Here is an 18,157-nt window from a genome sequence, read left to right as displayed (position 1 = left end):
TGACATCCACAACTCAGGTTGATATTACCCAAATGAAAATCTGCTTTCCAGTTAAATGATTTTCATAGTCCTGTTGTAAAATGTACAGAGACACATTTCAGTTTCTATCTTCCTCTTCTGCCTTCTCAGGTTTTCTGGTTTGTTTTTTTTTTTTTCCTTTCCTTTTTTTCCCCCATTTGCTTGATCTAGCACAAAGCCCCTCAAAACAATGCAAACAATGCTTTAATGTTGCACACAAGAGATTTTTGTAATTTTTTAGTAACAATACTGGAATGTCATGATAGAATTTGATCACAAATGAATACAGATTAGACATCACCACTGCAGGTTGTCAGTAAGCTTTTCTTTTTACTGATGTCTGATTAGCACTTAAATTGTTTCACACCATTAGTTGCCTAGGATTTAGTGATCATTAGTCGGTCTGAAAATGAACAAGATAAAAGGAAGCTTTGTATTCTATTCAGAGGATGGTTTACTTTTTCCATGCAGGGTCATTTACCACTGAAGAGGTGTGTGGTGTTGATTAAAGTTTAGTTTTATGCATCGTTGTATTCTGTTATGAATATTAATGGCCATTTCATGTTGGGCAGGGTATTCTTTATTTTCTCTTCCAAACATTGTGCATTTAGTGGTGTTATGCATCCACATGAGTTCAATGTAGCTTGCTTGAGTGATACTGTTTGCATTCATTTCCACCATCAGCTGTATTTCAGCACTGTGCTTTGGGTATATTTATGCCTAAGCAGAACATGTATCAACATAAACCTGCACAAAATGGATGGTAGAGTTCACACTGGCTGGTATTACTGGTACTACTGTCTCTGAGCTAAGGTGTGGTATACCCTGTATGGGACTGGATCATTGTGAGCTTGGATAATACTGATGTGAGGGCTATACTTAACTGTAATTAATATTTAGGTCTTCACTGTCAGTATGAAAGCATAATGATCTTGTGAAATGATAATTAATATGTCAGGTTTTAATGCAAAAACCTGATACAGAGGTTAAACTACTTAAGGATGCTATGACAAAATCACAAATAAAGGTATCTTGTCTTGAGTCCTGAGCTGGTGGGTTAGTTCATTAGCTTCTATTACCTCCTTATTCTTATACGAACTGTATGACTAGCATGGATTGTTTTTAACAGGTTTTATTTCTTAATGATCTGAAAGTAAAAACAAACAACAAAAAAAGAAAAATAGATTATTTTTTTCTTACAAGGAATCAAAAAAAAAAAAAAAAGGGAAAATGTTGGGGTTTTATTTCTTGAATCTCTACTAGAAATCTTCTTGCTGTTGTCACTGCCTAACGTTTCTGAAGGGAAAATCAAGACCTTAAAAGTTGCAGGCTTTTCATTTATCCCTAGACAAAATATACTGTTTTATTTGCAGTTAATTGGTAATATGGTGGTGATGTGGAGGAGAGGTAGAGAGAATTTGTGATTTTTCTCACAGCAGTTTGATGAAAGACTGCAACTGGAAAATTAGAAAGACATTTAAAACTTGCTCTACGTAACAGTTTATTTGTGTTAACATATTTGTTTTAAAAGAAATTTAGGAAATGATTGTTCAGTAATTGGAAGAAATTGAAGAACCTGGTAACAAGTAAAGTCTACTGCAGACTGCTTAGCTCATGATTTTTTGGTTCAGTGGCTCTAGTAAAGTGCTACATTAAACAAAAAATACACCTTGTACTTTATTGTGTTGCTGGCACTGTGGGAAGCGAACAGTGCCACACAGGGACAGTTCACATGCAACAAAACATTAATTGTCTTTTCTTTGCTGCTTGAAGAAAGGTTCCCTGAGGTCCTGACTCGATATTTTTGAGCTATACAACAAAAGAAATGCTCCACATTCTTTCTTTTCTTCACCGCCATCATACAAAAAATACATACTTTTCAACTTCAGCTAAGATAATCTGTTCGGTAGTCCTTAGTGTATGAACCCTGCAGGCACAGGAACCCCCTTTTGTTGTTTCAGAGTACAATAGATCATAAAGGTTCATTCAGATGTTGATAAAACATGGAAGCATGCAATTTTGCAGTATGATTGATATATGCCTTGCTGAGAGATAAACTCTTACAAGCTCTTGAGATTGTACAGCAGCAATGAAAGCTAAGAGACTTTACTAAAGAACTCTGAATATCTTTAAAGAAAGGAAACGCAGGAGTCTGGTGAAATTGCATAGGTGAGTATAAGGATGTAAATAGCTGATATTTCAATTGAACTTGGTTCTGGGTTTGATTGAAACTGACAGAATTCAACGTATTGTGAAAAACAAGACTCACAGCAATCATTTCCAGGAGAAGTTACTGCAGGTCTCAGTGGATGTGTGATATTAGAGTAACAATCTCACAGTGACGATTAAATATGACCTTTCTCTTCTTGAAATGAGCTTAAGAGAAGTGTCTTCTAACAAGTAAATGTAGCACGCATATATAACAGTTACTTTCCAAAGTGGAAACGATGTGTAATTTTGCCATTATATGTTCACTTTTTCTTATCTGGGATGATCATGAAACTGTCCCAGAGCCATTGAAGTTGCCTGTTGGTGGCTCTAATTTCAAACCTTTCAGAGCAGAATACGGTCATCAATGCACTTATCTCCACAGGCATAAAGCATCTGTGATGGAAAAGATGCCTGTGAATAAGCTAGAGTCTTAAGATTGTCTTATTATGCAACACAGTACTGCTGCTAGGTTTCATATCCATAAAAACACAGTGCTATAATTAGTTTTCTAGTCGCATAAAGATTTGATTTGATTTAAGAAGCTGCAAGTTGTCTGTGCTAAAGGTTAGGCACCTCTATTTAAAGACAATTTTCACTTCCTCTTATTGCTTTGATCAGCATCATTACAAGAAAGAATTAGGAGCAAAAATACTATTGTAAAATGCATGTTTAATTGTGACATACTCCATAGTACCTCTTTTGCAATTCCCTTTTAATTGCTGAACAAGGTGCAATAATTAAGTCTTGAACTTGAAACCTTTCATTTAGATTGTACTGTTTGTTAAAGGAAAGAGGTTATAGCACTGTAGTGAGGGTGAGTTCTGCAGTCATGAACACTATTTTGACTTTAACGACATTCTTGAAGAAGCACTAGATTTTCCCTGGTTTCACTCTGGTGAAGACATGGAGAATTACTTTCATTTAACAGTGACTCTATCTCAGACTAACCCTAATTTCTGCAGGCTAATCAAATAACGGAGGAAAGAGAATGCAGGTAGTAAAACATTTTGAAAGTAGTAAGTAGAGGGCAGGTCTCAATTCCTTCCACCCAACCTTAGTCACTAAATCCAGGAGCTGCATGTGGCAGTTTTGCTCGTACAGAAAGAGACAGGCCTATTCAGATGTGGTTGAGATTGTCTGAGTTCTGAATCATTCCACAGAAGCTTCCCTCTTTTCAGTTCACAAGGAAGTGTACTAATTTTCGAACTAGGACTTTTCAGCCTCTTGTGATTTGCCACAGAGCTGTGCTGATCAAACAGCAAGTAATTGCTGAATGATTCAATCCCTCTGGCTCTTCTCTGCACTCCTGGATAATCTTTCTTCCTCCTTTCCACTTGGTGACACTGGCAGTGGTTTGATTCTGAAGTGCTTTAGAGCATCAAACCTTCAAGAAACTATTGACTTTTTATTATAATTTCAATGCTTATGTCTTTGAATGGCTTCAGTGAATAGTCAGATAAGCACCAAGGGCCTCTTCTGGCACTATCCAGTTGGTCAACAAGCCCTGAGTTTTCATAAAGCCTTACTCTTAAGGTAAGCTTACTCTAAAAGGTGAAGAGGGTGGTACAGGAACAAAATATTAGTTTGTATGAAGAGAATTTGAGGTTTGAAACATTTACATTTAAATCTGCAGAAGCTAAGATAAATTGATATTATGTATCAGAGAATTACTGAGGTACAGGAAGAGATAACATTTTAATAACTAGGTTTTAGTGTCTCAGGTTAAAACTGACAGACATCATTCTCCGGTTATTCATGATTCGTATTTGTTCAGAATGTCTTTTGCAGCTATAAAGACAAGAAAATGGCTTCTTACTTTTAGATGAAGAAACAATTGTGAACTCAACTTGTCATTTTCATAAAGAAGTGCCAGTCAGTAGACTGACACAGGCAAATTACTATGTCACATAATTCAAACAAGATTTTCACGTAGGTCATGCAATTTGGTACATGTTCTGTCACTTTACTAAGTGAACTGGAAATCTATATTCGATGAATTTCTTTTTTTTTTTTTTTTTTTTGTCTGCCATGGCCTTAAATAACAAAGTCAGGAGTTATACATTTGCAACAGTTTACCATAAAAACCGTATTCTTGCCATCAAGAATTACAGGAGTAGAGTACATACAGAAAACTGTCAATTAGGTATGCCATGTTGACACCTCTAACTCACATTTCCTCTGTGATTCCACTTTCAAGAACAACTTCCAAAAAAAATTGAATTAAAAAAAACATAATTCAGATTTTCAATTACATCTAATATTAAAGACACTCTTTGCAATATTCAGGTAAGTTAGGATAGTATATTTAAAAAGTACAGAGGCTTTTGACAGAAGAACCAGAAATGCTTTTCTGCATTTATGAAAAGGTTGAAAATACCGTCTGTGTCACCAGGAAATCTTTAGTTTACAATACTTCCAGGCCAAATTTGTAAACTCATCAGATTTGTATGGCTTGCATAGAGAAACTGAAATTGTACTAGAGTTGAATCTCAGCCTTTGATATTGATATTGCTTTTCTCCCACACGTCAAACTCATTAAAATAATGATAGATTTCTCAATTGCACTGGTGAATATAAAGTTTTAAAGTGAAAGGTAAGAGCTCACTAAATGTTATTTTAATGTGCAGAAGCTTTCTTTGTTATTATTTATTATTGGGTTTTGTTATGACTTTAAAAAATCATCAGGAAGAAATATGTTGCTGTTTGTTCATCAGATCAAGCTAAGTAATACTAATGCTTAAAAAAATTTAAGCGGTATTTGTACTTTAGAAAAGATGCTGCTTCTGACAGCATGTCTGAGAGTTCTTCGGTATTAATGAAACATTGATGGTCTTATTATGTTATCAAACTGTGAAAAATCACAATAAAATCTATTTGGTGTCTCATATCCAAAGATTATTTTATTTTGTCCTGTGTTTGCAAATAAAAGTTTCAGTCCACAGAGACATTTTTAATACAGATTTATCAGAATAATCATGGCATAGTCCCTGCTATGATATACTCAGAAGAGGGGTATTTGTGAGGATTAAAAGCTGACCAGTTTTGCTTTTGAATATGGGTTGTGAGATGTCTGCTAAGGAATGTATGGTCTAAAATAGCTAAAATACCCAAGATATTTAAATTAGGACAGACTACTCGTAATAAACAGCATGTGTGAGGATTATTGATTTTCACTATTGGAATTATTTTCAAAAGAATGCAAGAGATTCGTGGATTTCTTTAATACCTCAAGTATTCTCAGGAGAATCTGTCCTAGACACCTTTTGGCTTGACAAAGAGTTGTGCTGGTTTTGAAATTGCGAATGTAATCTAATAAAATGTCAAGATCTTTGAAACTCTCGCATGAGCTCTGCTCTGCTCAGTTGAACTACATAAGATAGACCTATGGCTTAGACCTTGTAGTGAAATAGGAGCAAGCCATTAGGTGTGTTGAACTTTCCATTTTTAAAAAGGCTGCTGTTTTAACAGCATCCCGTTTCAACTGCATGTAGCTTCAAAAAGTTCATACAGTAGTCATTCCTACCTTATTACGCATGTATCTTCCAGAATTAGAAACTGCAGTAATGATTGATCCTCCCCACCAGTTGCCTTTGAACATCTTATCTCCATCCTGTTCCACTTTTGACCTCTGAAGGATTCTTTTGTTTCATCCTCTCTGCCACATCACCTATATAAAATGGTGACAGTTATTTTTATGAAAAACACAAACTGCTTTAAGTCATAAACAGACAATAATCTAGGAAATCGAAAGTGTTTTTAATTAATCAGAAATAAATATTTGTATCTTAGAACACAAAAGTTGAGCTCAAAGCTACAGGTATTAAAACAATTTATATACATCTTAATTTCATTATTCCTCCAGCCTAGTTGTGAGACACCGGCTGGGGCTAAAATTCTTGACTACAGCAAGAGAAAACAGAATACTTGTGGGGGAGGTTGTTGGGGTTTTCCCCATATATATACAAATATACCTACTTTGTGTATATCTCTATATGATGTAAATTAAGTGCTTTAGCTGAAGTGCATTTTTGTGTTAAGAAGAGAAAAATTTCTTGACAGAGTCATTGAACTCCATTTTGTTAACATGGCTCAAGACAAGTGTATATAGCCTGTATTTAGGTCGATGGTTTTCACAGCTTACTTAATGAAAGAGTGTGAAACAGATGTCACAGATGTCAAAAGGATTAAAAACACTGGAGGCTTCCTTTCAGTCACACTTGTAGAATGATATCTTTCTGAGATTTTCCTCGGAAATTGCAGAAGAGGTTGTGTTTATCAAAGAAAGAACAAGTGTGGATGAACAAATATCTATAACGAAGAAACAAACTCTTTGCTATGGAATGCTTATTTTGAATTCTGCTTTACAAGCTAAATAATGTAATTTGTATCACTACCTTCATAGCGTTCTTTCATGGATTATTACATTAAAAAATATAAGGGTGAATGTGGTGGTTTGGTGTCTGGAGAGGTTTTGTTAGTGGGGGAGTGGGCTACAGAGGTGGCTCTTGTAGGAGGCTTTGAGAAGCTCCCCCGGCTCCGATTTTGGACCCGCCTCTGGCCAAGGCCAGGCCAATGGTGCCTCTGTGAATAACTCTAAGAGTGAAAGAACCTGTTGAGTGAGTTGTTTTTCTCTGTTGGTGAGCTGGAGAGAGGAGGGGGATGGGAGAGAGACAGCCCTGCGGACACCCGGGTCAGTGAGGCAGGAGAGGGGCAGCTGTGCCGGAGCAGAGGTTCCCCCGCGGCCCGCGGTGGGGGGGCGGCTGAGCCCCTGCAGCCCCCGGAGCCCAGCGGCGGCCCAGAGGTCGCCCTGCAGCCCGCGGAGGGCCCCGGGCCGGAGGGGCAGGGACCGGGCCCGGAGCAGCCGCGACTGCGGCCGCGCTGGAGCCGCCCGTGGGTGGGAGGGCGGCAGCGCCGGGAGGGACCCGCGCTGGGGGGTTCTGGGGAGCTGCGGCCCCGCGGGAAGGACTCGCGTTGGGGCAGCGGGAGGAGGAATGTCTGCCGGGAGAGGGACCCCGCGGTGGGGCAGGGGAGGGCTGCGAGGGCCCCTCTCCCTGAGGGGGAAGGAGCAGCGGAGACACCTTGTGCCGGCCGGACTGTGACCCCCATTCCCTGCCCCCTGCGCTGCTGGGGGGGAAGAGGGAGCAGAGCTGAGCCCGGGAAGACAGGAGCGGGGGGGGGGGAGGGGGGGGGGGGGGGGAAGGTGTGTTGTATTTAAGGCATGGTTATATTCCATTATCCTTGATGGTAGTGGTTGTTTAAATTTAATTGATGTTTTTATCCCCAAGCTGAGTCTGTCTTTTGCCCGCGACCATAGCTGCTGAGTGAGCCCTCCCGGTCGTTTGTCTTGACTCCGAGCCTTTTGCTTGTATTTTCTCCTCCCTCAGGGAATGGGGTGGGCTGAGCGAGTGGCTGCGTGGGCTCAAACCACGACAGTGAATATTATTTTACTTTAGCATGAACTCTTGTTTATTAGCACTCTCTTAGTAAGTGATTCCTGTTTCAAGCTCATGACATCTGGTGAATCAAAAACAATTTTAAGAAATGTATTCTACCTTGATTCAGCGTTTACATCCCAATAGAGAGGTGTGAGATACTGAATATAGTTACAGTAGTTTATTGCTGTACCACACTTAACCAGGAATACTACAATTTCATAATGGAAATTTACTATTTCAGTGGCTGGCTCTAGGTTTAGCAAATAGTGAGTTGACCACACATAGCAAAGCTTTCTACACAGCTTCTTTTAATGTGTTCTCTTTATTGTCTCAGTGATCTGCAACACTTTGCTAAGGCACATGCATTTTAGTAATTTCTAATTTAGTAAAATCTAATTACAGACTAAATTAGATTCTTTTAGCATGGTCCCATCCTCCTCATATCACTTCTCAAAATCACCATGTCTTTTCTGCTGATGTCTGAAACACAGTTCCACTTTCTACAGGTGAGACTTGTATTTTTAGATCACAGATGTATGCCTTTTCATTTAACTGTAGTGAAACGCATGCATGAATATGTCTTAGCCAAAGGAAATGACCCTTCTTATTTAGTTACCACTCCAGCAAGGCCCGTAAACTTTACATGTTTTGCTGGTGTTCCTGTTTTTCAGATTTTTAGTGAGGTTTTCAGTAGACACAGTCAAAAGCAGCTTATTATATATGACTACAGGTGGAAGTTCTGTTTATGGTTATTTCTTTAGATCTATCATGTAGCTAGCTAGAGTTTAAGCGATTGAAATTCTATTTTGATTTGCACACTGGCAATCATTTTAATAAAAGTTCTGGGTTGTTTCTTCCACACCTTGATTAAATTTTGTGATATCTGAATAAGTTTTGTGATATCTGAATAATTACGCAGATGATCTGCTGAAAATCCCCAAATCCTAATTCTGAGAGGTGGTAAAGCAATCTAAATTTCTGAAGAGCTCTGAACAGAAAGTGCTACCAAGAAAAAGTACAGACAGAACAAAGGAAAAATAATATGCCTCTTGTAGTCTTAGTGCAGTAAGTTCATTTCTTAATTTATTAAGTAAGCTCATTTTAAAATGGTAAAACTCAAATGTTTTGTCACAAATGTTCCTATTGTAAAACAAACAAAAAAATATTTCTGTAACAACTTTAAATTCTTTAGAATGCAGTGCCTGGTGTAACTTTCTAAACTTAATCACTTTCACAAATAAAAATTTTATAAATAATAGTTTCCAACAATCAATCCATGTGCTTCTGGAAAAAAACAAACTTTGGGATTATACTGAAAATATTTCTCCACATGGCGTACACCTGATGTACCTGGATACTCACATGAAAATTCATTCAGTTAAGTATCTATGTACTTCTACTAGTGCAGCTATCACAAAGCCGTTTAGAGTTTCATTTTCCAGAAAAGAAGCCTTGTATTGGAAGGAGCCACTGGTCTTTGTTTGTTTGTTTGTTTGTTTTCTCACTGTTATTGGAGGGAAAGCACAGATGTGTATTGACAACCAAGAGGAAAAATTCTGAAACTGAACTTCTTCCTAGGGACTGTTCCCAGACCTAATCACTTTTACACATTCCCTGGGAGACATTTTTTACATCTACATTGACAGTCTCTACAGCAAGGGACTGTGATTTTTGTTTGAATTTGCAGACAGGAAGGAGTGTATTTGGAAGATTTAAGAAAAAAAAAATAATCTCATAACAAACTTTCTAGTGCAACTTCCAGTGTTATCTGACAGTGACGGTAGACACTGTCATCAGAGTGAAAAATATTTTACTGAACTTCTGTAGGTTCTAACAGAGGGACTGAGCAAAACCAACAAACTTTCATGGGAAGTTCTAAATGTAAACCTTTTAGAAAAAAAAATCTAATACGATTGCAAACCTCCCATAAGGTTCTGATAACTGAATTTGGGTTTGCATGCCTTTTATTGTTGTTATGGTTGTCAGTGTTAATAAACCTGGCTCAATCTAGTAGATAATACTGTGACTGTACCATAATGCCTTATACATTTTCCAAGCTGGCACATTAAGCTAATAATGTCATACTTCATGCTCTCACACAATGGAGAAGGTTACCAAGAATTTTTGCAAAGCTCATAGTTATCTAAAAGACTAACTGGATTATTGAGGATGGGGAGTCTTTTGTTGGCTCTATTGGTTTGTCCATGTAAGTATTTACAATAAGAGATTCCTGCAGCTGCAAGCATAAGTTTACTGCTGTGTGAAAGAAAGAGAGAGGCTTGGGTAGCCAATTAAGAGATGCAGTATAGTGATTGCTCCAGGCTGGAAAAACGTCAACATCAATTTCGGGTTCCTCACATTAAACCAATCAGCAATAGACTTTGTTTCAGCTTCTGCTCTCTTGCAGGTTTTTGGTTAAATTAAATTTTATAAACAGGCAAATTGAACTGAGCCCTTCACCATTTTGAAGAAGGTTTTCTGTTTGTGCAAGTGAAGGTTAATAGGAAATGCAAATATCGTATGCATACCAATTATTCTTTTAAAATGTTTCACCTTCTGCACCCCCCTTCAAGTTAATTTCCTTCCATGTAGAAGTGCTTCACACTGAGTTCCCTAGAGTTTAGCCATTTGAAAATGCATAGGCATCATGAATATAAATTGTATTAAATATTCCTGGATTTTAAGTGATACCCAAACAAGATGTGTTGTCCAATTTCCTTTAGCTCCAGTGATTTGATGGTTTCTGTAATTTAATCTTGTTTCAGAGCAGCTTCCCCTCCAACACAGAGGAGTAACACTTTCCAATTCTTCTATTAAATTTATGGTTGCTATAGTAAAACATCTGAGGAAGCGTTCTGCTCAAAAAGTAGTATAGAAATTGCCCTTCTCACAATATCTGTGTAGGGTATAGATACAGACTTCAAGGGCAACTTTCATTTTTTTCAGATGAACGTCTCAGAATGTCCCAAGTACATGGGTTTCAAGTGCCTCGTGCTTTTTTAGCCCTAATGTTTTTTTCCTGAGGAAACCACCAGATTCTGGTCCTTCCTAGCTCAGACTTCTTCCATGGTATCCTGTGTCACTAACTTTTCAGTGTGTCAAAGCTCAGGGGAAGATAGTACATTCTTCCCACAATTAAGCCCTCAGATAAAGTTCTCCTTCCCTACTAAAGGGACAAGCCTTTCAGGCTGATCTAAAGAATAAATCATTCGGATGAATCTGATCCAGCCATGCAGCAAGGCTGTTCTATCCTTGTAAAAAAAAACAAAACAAAACAAAACAAACAACAACTCCCCCCCCAAAAAACCTCAAAGAAGACTTACCCATTATATATTATGACAGTTTCAGGTCTCTAGACTATAATCATCACAACTGCTCTTATCAACCCATGGAAGGGTGTCCTCCTAAGTTGTACCACTAGAATTACAGATGTGATTTATGAGTACTTTTGCAAGCTATGGATGCATCAGAGAAGTCGTCTGTATAAACACGGACAGCATCTTCCTTGTCAAACAGTCCTTAAAAACTGTCCAAACTTCCTGATGCTATTCAGGATATCATAGGTGAAGTCTTTACTTGGAAAAGGCTGGCCAAATATTACTTTTGTTTCATACACTTCTTTGTCATAGACATTTAAATGCAATTGATAAAAAATTTGTTCTTCTACAATATTTTTTTTCTTTTCCTGAAAACATTTTAGTACCTAGTCTTATCCTTTCCTTCCTCTTGTAGCTTAGTTGTAGACCTTATGGCTAGATACAGATATTCTCTGCAAACAGATGGTTATGTGATCCTTTCAAAATCACAACTTTTAAAGATTTGTTTAGATTCTTCATTGAGATATGATCAAACATGCCATTTGATCACAGGATCATTTCTAGAAGAGACCTTGGAGATTAGACACATGTTCTTCAGCTCTTAAGGCTTAGTCTACTTGAGACTATCTGAAATTTATGTCAGTAAAGTATTCTCAAATGAACAATCACCTAATTTGTATATGAATTTAGGTCAGTTTCTCAGTTTGGTGCTGCTTCTTAGGAAGTTTCTGGTGCTATGGCAGTTGTAATGCAAGCTTAATGCTAGCCTTGCCATTGTTAGTAGTATAATGTTTTATCTTGTAGAGTTGCTACTAAATTAAGCAACTAAATCCACCACAATCACGCATTTGCTTGAGAGAAAATAGCCTTTTGTCAATGTTTTGTTTTCTTGCTTGCAATATGAAAGTAAATGAAAAAAATCCAATTAAAATTATCTTTGTGATTAATAGTATGAGTTACATGTTTTTTCACAGAAAGCAATGCACCTTCTGCAGTCTAAGGAGCCTTGCCAGGTAGTTATCTGATTTTTTTCCAATACTTTGGAATATACAATCTGTCTCCTCCATTCCTATTTTAACATTTTGGAATGAATGCAATGCAAATGTTGCTCTCCTTTGGCTATCTTAACCATTTCTGCAGTCTAGAGGTGCTGTATTGCTCCATCTGTATTAGCTGCTGGTTGCAATGACTGAATGCTTTGCTTATCAAAATTACCGTATACCTTTCTACCAGCAGGATATATCAAGGCTGAGAGACGCTTATTGGAAAGAGAGTTACCTACTTCTGAATATAGCAAAGATATTCCATTAAAAGATATAGACACACCTATCTCAGGAAGTAATTCTTGCTTCTTACTTTGTTGTTGGTTTTTGGTTGTTTCGTTGGGTTTTTTTCTGAGTTAAATAATTTTATAATTTCTTAAGACAAAAAGAGGACAGGAGAGCTTTAAAGAACTTTTCTCATCAGTTCAGGGTTATCTCATTTCGAGTTTCTTTTCTAGAGAAAGGAGCTGCCTGCACTCCAACTATTCTGAGCTACCTAAGTTCATGAGAAATGCAGTAAGTAGAAATTCAGGCCAAATTAAGATAATGAAACATTTTGTCGTGACTATTTAAGGGTATCTTGATTGGTCTGACAACAAGACCACCCCTTCTGGAATGATGATTCTGAGTGTAAACAATATGAGATGCTTATGGTTTAGTTAAGGAAAAAGTAATCCTATTATATCACTCAGCTTCTGGGAATCAAGAGTTCAAAGCTCTTTAAGTTGAAGGCTGCATCTAGACTATTATGATTAAAGATGATATCCAGCAATAGCTATTCTCCTTTAATATCTGACATACTTCGTTGTCTTTGGTATACTTCAATGTATTGCACAATGCAGACATCCTCTGTATTAAAAAACCACACCATTGCTTTCCTTTTTTCTGTCTTGAGATTTGTTACCTTTTAGGATGTCTTCCTGGTTCTGTTCTGAGAATAAGTATTTCCTGTTCATCCTCTGCATATCCTTGCATATGGAGACTTCTTCGGCTCTTGGGCTTTTCAGGTAGGATATCTGATTTCTAGAATATTTAGGCTGTCTACTGAATTCTAAAATAATCCACTTGCACAGAGTGCTTTGTCATCCTTGATGATTTATCTGTACCTTTCTAGTTAAAGGATTTTCTTTTTGAGACGGAGTAGCCAGTTGTGCATAATATTCAAGATGTGGACTCACCCACTACTGTGAACATCACAAAGTTCTTTTCCGATATATTCTCAGGCCTTTCCCAGTGATTTTTCACACTGTGTCATCTTTTTGACTGCTGGGGAAAACTGAGATGACATTTTGAGACATAAGCAACTGTGGCTTTGAATTCTCTTTTATAAGTGATAATATCTAATCTAGAGTGCATCGCTGTCTGTAAGTACAGTGATGACTAACCAGGTTTTTAAGGTTGACCCCTTTTAGTGAAAAATAAGAACATCCCCCCCAAATAAAGTTTCCCTCCACACCATCAAATGATGTCTTACTTTACACACAATATGTTTTGTTTAACATTTCTAAATTAAACTAATCTTAAGTATTGTTTATGCTTTTTCGGTGGTGTAGAACATAAACTCCTGATCTTTACTGCTTCAAAGTTTCACAGTTTCGTTTTACTTACATTCCCTAGCTTGCAACTTTGCAATAGAAACATTGTGTATTCAACACTATTATTTTAGTAATTTCAGAGAAGAAGTATTAGGTATTATTTTATCATTATCAATCAATAGAACATTAATTTTCATTTTATAAGTTAGTAAAATTGCAAAACGATGTCTGAAATAACTGCCTTCCTTGATCTGTTTAAGTAAGTCAACAGACAATTTCAGGAAAAGGAAACTTATATGAATGGTATAGCCTCGTTGCACAGTGGAGAAGGATGTTTTTTCAAGCTACACGTACCTAAACATCTAGAATTATTGAATCACTATCCATGCTAAGAAATATATTTGAAAAAAAGCCAACTTATAAGAACTTGTGGGAGGAGGAATTTCCGTGCTATAGGAAATACCCTTTAACCCATGATTAACTCAGATCAGGTGAATCTCATAAACTGAGAAGATGTTTTGGCCAAAGATGAAAAGCAGACTTCACACAAAGACTAGTATGCATGCAAGCTTCAGCTGAGTTTAGACTATCTTTCTTACTCCCTGCTTTTAAATCAAAGGTGACAGCTTGAATACTCAGGCAGAAAAGGAATGTAAATAAAAAGCCCGAGTCTCTGATATTGAAGCTGATTAAGCTACCCTGTATGATTTCAAATAGAAGAACAATTGCAAAGCCACTTGTGCTGTGTTTTAAAGAAAATAAACAACATTAGCTGCCTTGGAAGGAACAGGAAAATGTCAGCCAGGAGAATGACACTTCTGAACACAGAAATGAACAGGGTTTGACAAGTAAATGAGTATTGCTGATGATACACAGTAGCAACGTGGACATTACTCCCATTGCACAGTTCATAGAGGAATTCGGTAACCTGTGAGAGAGAGATGAAGGTGAACAATGCCTCTTGAACGTTCTCACAGATAAAGATAAAAAGAGCAGAGCCCTCGGTTAAGTGCTAGAGGGGTAAGAGCCTGATTTAACAAACACAGGGCATCTATTAAAGAATATTTGATGGTTCCAAGGGACTTGTCTCTGTCAGCAAATTTCCATCTGATAGATTAGTAAAGAAATTGGAGGGCTTTAATTAATCAGAAAGAGGAAGATTTGGGCCAGTGTAGTCATGGTTTCATAACTTCAATATTCAAAATATTCATGTTGTCATACTTGAAAAAAAAAACAGATATGCAGACTTTTAGCAATTCCTTATGTCAATTATAAAGAAAAAGCTGGAGATATGCGTGAGTTCAAAGAAATATGTAATGTTTAATATAACTGAATTGTGGCAAAAATTTTCTTACAGATAGTAGCTTTGCTAATTACAGCTGACATACTATTGGGGTATAATAGGAAAGGGGAAGAGCATATTTACATTACAGATACCATTACTTCACAGATGATTAAGGATCATGAAAACATAAAAATTAAACACGTAACTTTTGAAACAGTGCTAAAGTTCTCTGGGAAATGCTAATATCTAAAGACAAACTGCTCCTTAAGAAACTGTCCGTTCTGTATATAGTAATTCTGTATATGCTACTCTACATGAGTTACTGAGAACATTTTTTGTTTGTAGGATGGTATTTCCTTTCAGGTATAAAATGAATGATTTCTTACAGCGAGTCTTGCATTTGACAAGGTCAATTTAATAATGAACATCATTTTGTCAGGCATCAAAGAGTTAACCGCTGGTATAAATTTTGCAATTGCTTAGTTCAAATTGATTAGGATCTTGATCCATATACTTGATGTAAGTACATCATGGTAGTTGGTAAATGTGTATGCAATTACGTATATGTAGACTGAACATTTAATTCTAATTGTTTTACCAGGAAGCTATAAAATATGAATTTTATATATCACAAAACTGTTAGTTAGCTCTAGATCAATTGAACTTTAGTTAGGCTAAATAAGTTATAAGATCAGCAAATATTGAAGGTATGAGACAGATATTAACTTGGGCCTCCCAAAGGACCAAAATTTAGCAGGAACAGCTTGAGTGCTGAGTAGCAAATCAATTTAACATTTTCTTTCTTCAGATTGAAATAAGATTATTGTATCTTACTACTTTATATAAATTCAGATATACTACTAGGATTAAAAAAAATGTTGCCAAAATTCTGACTGAATTTCTCTGTATTTAAAATGCATCAAGGCTTCCCTCTGTAGATCTCAAAATATTCCTTAAAAGAAATAAAATTTCTGATCCAGTAAACAGTTTTCCTATAAGTCTTTAAAATGATCTGTATTTTTTACTTTTGCCTATCTACTTCTTCTCTCTTAAACTTATTCTTGCTTTTTTTCTGTTTGTCCACATTTTGTACCACTGTACCAAGACTTTGCCATGTCGTGTCCATATTTCTTTACCCTTTATTTGCTCACTGTGCTGTGTGATGAAGTTGTTGAACAACACTCTTTTCATCAGTTATTGTGAAAGTCTTTTCCTTCATAAAAAAATTGTTTGACCTCTAGTGACTTGCAAGGTCATGATCAACACAAATGGAGGTCTATAAGAATTTGATGTTGAGACACTGGATAAGGTTACGATATGTGCATACTGTTTATATTTGTGAACATATTTTATATATATACATATATATATTTAAATATACAGACAGTCTCTCTGGTTTAAGGGACAATTGGTGCTGATATATTTGACTGAAAATAATTAGAATGAAAATTTATTTAATAAAAAATGATACATAAGACCTCATGGATTTATAAATTATATTTTTAAAATTTACATAATCATTTGGGGAAACAGTTAACGAAGTGAAGAATTTTAAATATGTATGAAGAACAAGAAAAATCACAGGTCACATTCATTGCTAGATAGTGGAAACATTTTAGAAACGTTTAATAAATGCTTCTATGTTGCATCTGAATGAAACAGGCATGTGTAGATGCTATATGATGCTGTAGCAAAGAAGTGAGAGACATTGTGGCTGAAAATACACATTTACAAACTAATTTGTCCACATAATGTATGCTAAAGAATCTTAAAAGAGCATCTAAGAATTCTCTGAACCACTAACATGAGTTATTAACACAGTGTGGAAATTTTAGGAAATGCTAAAGAATACGGCAGAGGGGATGACCCTGGGAATTATATACCAGTTGGAACATCATGTTAGTCCTTAAAATATACTAACTGCCATGTGTTTTAAGTAGAGTAACAGATTTTTTACCTTTTCTGCATTTCATTTCAATTAATGGTGGGAACAAATTACCCAGAGACCCTGTAGAAACCATCCTTGGAGACTTTCGTGACCCAACTTCACAAAGATCTAAGCAACTGGTTGGAATTCAGAGTTGACCATGATTTAAGCAGAAGGTTAATCTCAGTGGATTGCTCACCTTTCTCTGTACTTTCTTGCTATTTTGTAGACTGTGCCAGGGCAGAACGACATTTGGCAAGGTACTCTTCCTGTGAGGAATGACTCATGTTAGGTTTACATGAAGTTTGGAGGGAAGCATTTATTTCTAATATGCAAAACCAACAACAAAGCTAAAACTGTGACACTGATAATGAAACATAAAACAAATGCTTAAACTATTCACACAAATGCTTTGGTTCTGTAGTAAATGAGTACCTAAATGAGACAGGAGGTGGGTGTATACAGTATCTCCCTGTTGCAGTAACAGTGCTATCCATTGTGGAACTCTTCTTTAATCTTAAAATCAGAGAGCTTTCCTGCTTGATTTCCCCAGAGACCTATTGTAATCTTTCTTAATGCATGCCTGTTTGGGGTCCTGCCCCCTCGTTCTTCATACACTGCATCTCCAATTGGGTACTGCTTGGAAGAGCTAGAAATATCCCATCTTGTCTTTGAATCCCTCCAGGAAGATTTTAATCTTCCACCCCAGGTTTAGTTTAACACTTCCATATCCAAGATGTCTTGTGGTCATTCATCTTTTCTTGTACAGCTCAAATGCCTCTTTGTGTCATCATATACTAAACTACCAAAGTATCTCTCCTTATCTCAGTGAAGCATAAAACTCTCTCCGTCTTCCCCTGTTGCTGTTGGTAAAGTAGTGTGCATGTGCATGTATGTTTTTCAAGGTGAAGCCTTTCATCAGATTCTCTGTGAAGCAGCCTGGTCTTTAACAGTCATACTTAGTGCTATCATCTTGGTAGAATAAATGCACTGATTTAAATGAGGCACAAGCATCTTACTTGTACACCTTCATGTAAACAGTGGATTTGTGTGACTGAGCTTCAGCATCACTTTCTGAAATACTGTACAGTAGGAAATCAGATTAGATAGTTTCTTTGTGCACATCAGGTTTTAAGTTTAAGAAACTTATTTCTTCCAGATGCTGTTTTATGTGCCTGTTCACAGATTTCATTCATATTCTGAGAAGTGTCTACAGAGGTCCATAACCATAACTTGTTGTTTTGCTATTTGGATTGCTCATACAATGCAGTGTCTCATTTGCATGTAAAAGTTATATAGCAACATCTCTTTATGCGTTGTTATCATTACTGGTCTGCTTTGGTTTGGAGCATGACAAATAGAATGAGTTCACTTAGACTTGAGCCA

This window comes from Leptosomus discolor, chromosome 1, assembly GCF_034619465.1.
Source record: "Leptosomus discolor isolate bLepDis1 chromosome 1, bLepDis1.hap2, whole genome shotgun sequence".
In the NCBI taxonomy this organism is placed as follows: domain Eukaryota; kingdom Metazoa; phylum Chordata; class Aves; order Leptosomiformes; family Leptosomidae; genus Leptosomus; species Leptosomus discolor.
Note: the sequence above shows the minus strand (reverse complement) of the source record.